This window comes from Aulostomus chinensis, chromosome 9, assembly GCF_037954235.1.
Source record: "Aulostomus chinensis isolate RoL2024-O1b breed Wild chromosome 9, RoL_Achi_v1.0, whole genome shotgun sequence".
Lineage (NCBI taxonomy): Eukaryota > Metazoa > Chordata > Actinopteri > Syngnathiformes > Aulostomidae > Aulostomus > Aulostomus chinensis.
Genome location: NC_141328.1, coordinates 22,834,007 through 22,840,282, shown reverse-complemented (window position 1 = coordinate 22,840,282; position 6,276 = coordinate 22,834,007). Strand labels below are relative to the sequence as shown.

The 6,276-nt window shown below is 45.2% G+C and overlaps 1 long non-coding RNA gene across 2 annotated transcripts; it reads left to right on the top strand.

Moving 5' to 3' along the window:
* Positions 1 to 302: 302 nt before the first annotated feature.
* On the top strand, positions 303 to 4,295 carry LOC147256381 (uncharacterized). 2 transcript variants are annotated; one of them, XR_015117758.1, is made up of 4 exons: positions 303 to 1,202; positions 1,822 to 2,856; positions 3,087 to 3,147; positions 3,455 to 4,295. It is a non-coding gene; the product is annotated as an uncharacterized LOC147256381 (long non-coding RNA). The 2 variants fall into 2 exon arrangements; XR_015117759.1 differs by lacking the exon at positions 303 to 1,202 and adding an exon at positions 1,343 to 1,618.
* The last annotated feature ends 1,981 nt before the right edge of the window (positions 4,296 to 6,276 follow it).

The following is a 6,276-nucleotide window of genomic DNA, read 5'->3' as shown; positions in this document are numbered from 1 at the left end:
AGTATGAAATGCTACTACACTACACTATCATTTTTTTATGTTTATCTGCTGTAAAAAAACAAAACAATCTGCAACATCTGTAAACTGCTGTTAACATTAACAACGGTTGAGCTGTTTAGCTAACTTGTGTGTTTGCTTCCAACTTGTTTGATCATCTGATTTCTTGTGTGTCATGCTGTATTACTGTTGTAGCTGGAAAACACCGGGCATGTCTACAACATGACACGTCTTCCGTTATAATCACTTGGTGCCGCTGCACTGACCGCAGACCAGTGTGACAGATGTCTGATTTTTATGGCTGGTTATTGTTGTTTTCTTCCTCTACCTGAGACAGCGCAGTCCTCCAGATATATAAAAGGACAAAAACCACCCGGAACCATGTAGAAAATAAACGCAGATTGTTAAAAATGACTGAAATCTACAGTATCACAGCCGACTTGAGGCAGCATGCAGGGTGATGTTGTGGGATGTTTGTCCTCATTAAACAAGATCTAGAGGTTGTTAAAATGTTCGCTGTGGTTGATGCAGAGCAGCTGAGCATGTCTGTGAACAGCGAGAAAACTCAGTGTGTCCTGCTCACCATCTCCTTACAAACCCTCCTCAGAACACACAGCTGCTACACCGGTGCACAGACGGAACCAGTGGTGACCAGTAAAAGGCCTTCTCCCTGCTGTGCCCGTTGTATTTTCTGTGTTATCTTTTGCAATACTGCCTTAAATCAAGACTGGCAGCACGGTGGTGCAGTGGTCAGCACTGTCGCCTCACAGCAAGAGAGTTTTGGGTTCAAGTCCTGACTCAGACATGGGATCTTTCTGTGTGGAGTTCGCATGTTCTCCCTGTGCCTGCATGGTCTCTCGGGGTACTCCAGCTTCTCCCCACAGAAGAAGGACTTGTTATGTGTATGACTGTGATTTTCAGTTTGTTGTAGTTTCCACTGGAAACCCACCAGGGGTCACTGTCGAGTTTGTCTTTTGCCTTGACGAGCGAAGAAGAAAAAATGGCTATTGTTCTCCAGAGAGCCCGAGTGGGAGTGATTAGTACGACTCTTGTCAAACGAGACTTACCCATTACCGCTGCAGGAGAATAGAGCCTTCCAGCAGGTTGTGGGCCCAGGCTACGACAGATAAGAGAGTTTGCAAGGAGTACATGTGGAATGTTAGTGGGAAGTTACCACAACAAGCAAAAGTAGCAAGCTAACAGCGGTGAGTCGAGGAAACGGCCTGCTACACAGAGCTACTAAGATGGAGAACGTAAGGAGGAGCAAGGGGCCCACATTCAATGGATAGGCAGATGAATAATAAATACATGTATATTAGCGGTTATTGAAATTATTGTAACTTATTATCTATGAATAGACGTATATTAACGGCTATTTAAATGTCTACGTTGAGGTCAGGGGCGGAGCTACGCGTTGTCCATGGCCACCCCTGGCAGCGCTCCGGCCACTCCACTGGCCATCCCCGCGGCTGGGGAGTAATTTGTTAAAAAAGCGGCTCTCACGCGGAACATTGGTTCCGCCTAACTGCCGTTTCCGCACGGACTCATTTAGCTGTAGGACACTATTCGGCGTGAGCAGAGAGCAGGCGGGAGCGCCGTGGGAGGAGTTCCTACGCGAGCGGTGGGTAAAAATCATCGTAATGAAAAAAAGTCACTTTAGATATCTACTTACTGCCACAGATGGTCTCACCCTGACCACCCCAATGAAAAATTTCTGGCTCCGCCCCTGCCCACAGTCCAAAGACTTCAAGAGGGAATGAGACCGATTGATATTCTAAATTGAGAGTGAATGGTTGTCTGTCTGTATGTGTTGGCCCTTTGAAGGACTGGTGACCTGTCCAGGGTGAGCCCCGCATTTCACCCAAAGGCTGCTGGGATAGGCTCCAGCCTATAAGTGCAAGAAAATGGATGGATGGATGGCTCAAGACCTCAGCAGCAAATACATTGTACGAAGAGTACAGGATTACGATGTTCCTACTAACGGTCATTAATTCATAGTCTTTCATGGGACCTGACGATGTGACACACAAAAAATAAATAAATAAATACAAGAGTGCCACTGAAATGGCAGTTGAAAATATTCCAGTTTCTCGGGATCTTTTAATATCAGATCGGTCAACTTGAGTGCTCCTGTAATTGTTTACTGCATTTTTTTTTATCTGCGGGAAAATGCCCAGTAGTGTATGAGATATTTTTTCATTGTGATAAACAAACAAACTGACAATTCTTCAGTCCTTACAGACAAACGTGATCCCATCGATGAGACAGTAAATGTTCACTTTCTCTCTCTCTCTCTCTCTCTCTCTCTCCACCTTCCCTGTCTACGAGTCTTTGGGGTGTGATCGGGAACACCTTCCCATCTCTGGCTTGTCGTATTCTCTCTGTCTCTACCTTGCTTCTCTCCCTCACACTGACTAGGTAGGGATTTTTTGGGGGGGGGATCACCTGGAGATACAGTTCTCCTTTCGTGTTTGACGAATCGGCATGGGCAGAATGAGTCCTCCTCTGTGCTCCCTGAGCCGGGTTCTGTCCTCAGGGAGGCCTGCCAGGCTGCATTAGCATGAGGCCAGTTGGATCACTCTGCACTTACTTTGACAGGCCTGGAGCCCCCCTTGCTCCTCATACATTAAATGGAATTATGCAGCCCTGCCCGCACAGACGGGCCCGATCAATGGGGTGGAAGGCACTTGCCAACAGCTGCCAGGGAGATACTTTAGTATGGTGAGATCAATCCTCACTGCAAACCTGAACCTGTCACAGTCTCTGCCACCACCGAGCTCTGACGGCACAGTCAACGTTGATTTATCTCCTTGGTTGTCCAGTTTGATGTGGAGGGTCTCGGCTACTTCTACCTGACAGGTAAGGGAGGGAGAGGATAGGGCAGAACTGACTACCGTCCTACTCGAAAGTATAAATTCTTCTTATGTCCGATCAGGTGTCGTGTTAGCGCTTCTCCAAGTTAAATCTCCATTAATTGTACTGCTTCCTGAATCAAAGATGGCACATCCACTTGTATCAGTTATATGCGTGCCGTTAAATAGTGACAAGGCATCACTATGCTGCTAATAGGTTTCTAACCACTATTTCAGGAACAGACAAGTCAACCTGATCATCCCGGACGTTGGAACATTTCACAGTTTCCGTGTTCCGGTAAGCTTGTAGCATCATGTCTGCAGTAAGCCCACAAGCTTTCTCACCGCTTGTGGTTAGTCTTAGGTTAGGTTAGGCTATACTTTTTTGTTAGGAGCAAGGCTGAAAAATAACTCTGCTCACTAGAGAGATTGGTCTTGCTTCTCTCTGTACTATCTGGTGTCTCATCTATTGCTAGAAAATAAGCCAACCTGGCGACATCCATACAAATCCAGTCTGAAAAATTGGGTTAGAAACAGGGAAAGTGGGGAGTGCATCAACCAGAGTGCAAGAAGCAATAGTGTCTCACAGCTGTGTGTTGTTGCAGGGGTGGAACATTCCCAGTATTTCTGGTTTACAACTGTAAACCAGCATCGCTAGATGGCGGAACGCAACAACAACGCCAAGCTGCCAGTCCACTCCGGTTAGTAAATCTGGGATGAGCTGTGGATGCAGCTAAGCATCACATTACAATCAACCATGTGTCCCAAAGTAAAGCTTCACCACTGCATGTTGTTGGAAAAGAAACACTGGCACTGTGTGTAGAGTCGTACTCTCACTGGAAATGATCGTTTCAAACCAGAAATTTGAAGTTGTACACCTAAAATCTCAGCATGCTCCATGTTTGATATTTAATAGTTTTCAACCAAGATAATTAAGACATTGTTTAGTATTTCAAGTCAATGATGAATTGAATAAAACATGTAATTTGAGAAGTGTCCTTATGGGAAATCAAAAACTGTGAAATTTATGAATACAACTCTGCAAGGCAATCATATGATCCTTTGTACGCTGATTGAATTCAATTTGAAACATTTCATACGTTTCAATTGTTTCATTTCTATTTGCGTAAACATCACATCCAAGCAGGTTGCAACACTTTTTCTACAACAACTATAAAAATCAAGGTAAATTATTGACTCACTTCCACGGCAGCCTCCAAGCAGCCAAAGCCTGCTCGCAAAAGAGTCAATTAACCCTGGTTGGGAGCATCAAATAGGCTTCGTGGCTGATTGAATGGCTGATATTAGCAAGAAGCTACATTTAGCTGCCTGGAGCACAATCACAATTCCTAATATCTTGAACCATCTTTTTTGCAATCGACACCAAGAATTCCATTTCAAAGTTCCTGCATTAGGGTTGAAAGTTTTACTGATGGTGGCGGCACAATGGAGCAGTGGTGAAACCCAGAACCTTCTTGCTGTGTGGCGGCAGTGCAAACCACTGCACCACCGTACCGCCTCACAGCAAGAAGGTTTCCGGGTTCGAGTCCCTACTCGGGCATGGGATCTTTCTCCCTGTGTCTGTGTGGGTTCTCTCTGGTACTCCAGCTTCCTCCCACAGTCCAAAGACGACAAGGGGACGAGGCTGATTGATACTCTAAATTGACCGTAGGCGTGGCTGTGAGTGTGAATGGTTGTCTGTCTCTATGTGTTGGTCCTGTGATGGACTGGTGACCTGTCCAGGGTGAACCCCGCCTCTCATTCGAAAGCCGCTGGGATAGGCTCATGCCCCCCCCCCCCCCACACACACACACACACACACACACACACAACCTTTAACAGGAATAAGCAGAAGAAGATGAATGGAGTTTTATTGATGGACTTGAGTGTAGCTGTGTAGCTGTAACTGACAAGAAATGATTTTAGATTTATTTCTCCTACAATTTCGAGAAGGAAAAAAACCACAGACTCAGTTTAGTAGCAACCAGTTCATCTAGAGGATTTTACAAACTGTCACTTCTTAGCTCCACCCAGTTCAGTGTTTCCTGGCTTTAGGACTTGCCAAGTTAGTGGCAGATGGTAAACCAAAATTCCAGCTTCTTCAAGGTGTCCCTTGGAAAAGAAAGGGAGGGGGTTCACACAACCCAACGTCCATCTTTTGTCTAAAATCCTCCATCTGAGAGCAAATATAAATTCATAGCCCTGATAATGAGTTACAAAGGACATGAAGCACCAGAATATTACACAGCGCTTATGGTCAAATGCCATGCTATATAAACACACTCATCCTTAGCGCTTGCGGTAATGCATTGTTAAGTCTGCAAATGGCAAAACATTTTCGGGTGACAGACTGACTTAATATCTGTCACTTCGAGGAGCTGTCTAGCACACACTCAGAGTTAGGACTTTTAATGCTCCTTCCACAAACTTGAAAGCAAAGGTGGCCGCAGGAAAGCAGAAAAGAAGGGGAAAAAAAAAACATGACAAAATAATTATTCCTGCAATGGAGAGAAATCCTCCAAAACAGGTTAAAACCTGGAGCCTGTTGTAGCCAGAAGTGATTTGTAATGATGTCATCCAGCTAAAATAGCTCCTCATTAGCACCTCTGAAGCAGGCCGTATGATTAATCATCAACAAAGATTTACAATCCAATTAGAGAGTGTCTGGGTGTGGAACAAATGACTCACCTTTGAGGGAAACACATCAGTGAAAAGGCCTAAATTGGCTTTTTTGGGACAACTTTTGTGCCGGAGGCTGATTGATGCTGCAGTAGATGGGTGATGTCCCCAGGATGGCGGATGTTTGTCACATCCAGAGGCCATCACTCACCACGCAGGGTAGCTTGTCATGGAAACATGGCAGTCAGTAGATTCAGTTTATTCTCGACATCAAACATTTTGATGAAGTAATTTTACATTACACTCTGTCGGGGGGGGGGGGGGGCTCATTTTGAACAGATTTGTGGGAGTGTGCACGCGCATTTGCCTGTGAATGCATTTCTCTGGGAATGACTAATTTAGCAGCGAGTTCCTCTCCGCTCTCCAGCCTAGCCTGAAGTTTTAATCCCCACATTTGCATGGCTAAACATAGATCAGCCTCCACACATCCGCGCTGGATATTGACTCGAGGAATATAAATGCTTGTTTTGACTGCACATTGAAAACGTTGATTAAAGATTCATGAGCTTGCTCCTTTTCTGTCTCTGCGGCGGCCTCTCAGACACTACCTGTTCATGATACAGCTCCACGCTATATGCTTAAGTTCCCCAACTGAAGTGAAACAACTTCACATCTTCTTTTTTTTTTGTGTGTGTGTGTGTGTGTGTGTGTATGCCGGGCCACTATGTGTTCCAAAGAGTGATTCAATTCCTTGCAAATGGGCTTCTCCAAGAGCTTCTTTAAGGAGAGAATTCACAGATGCGGAACG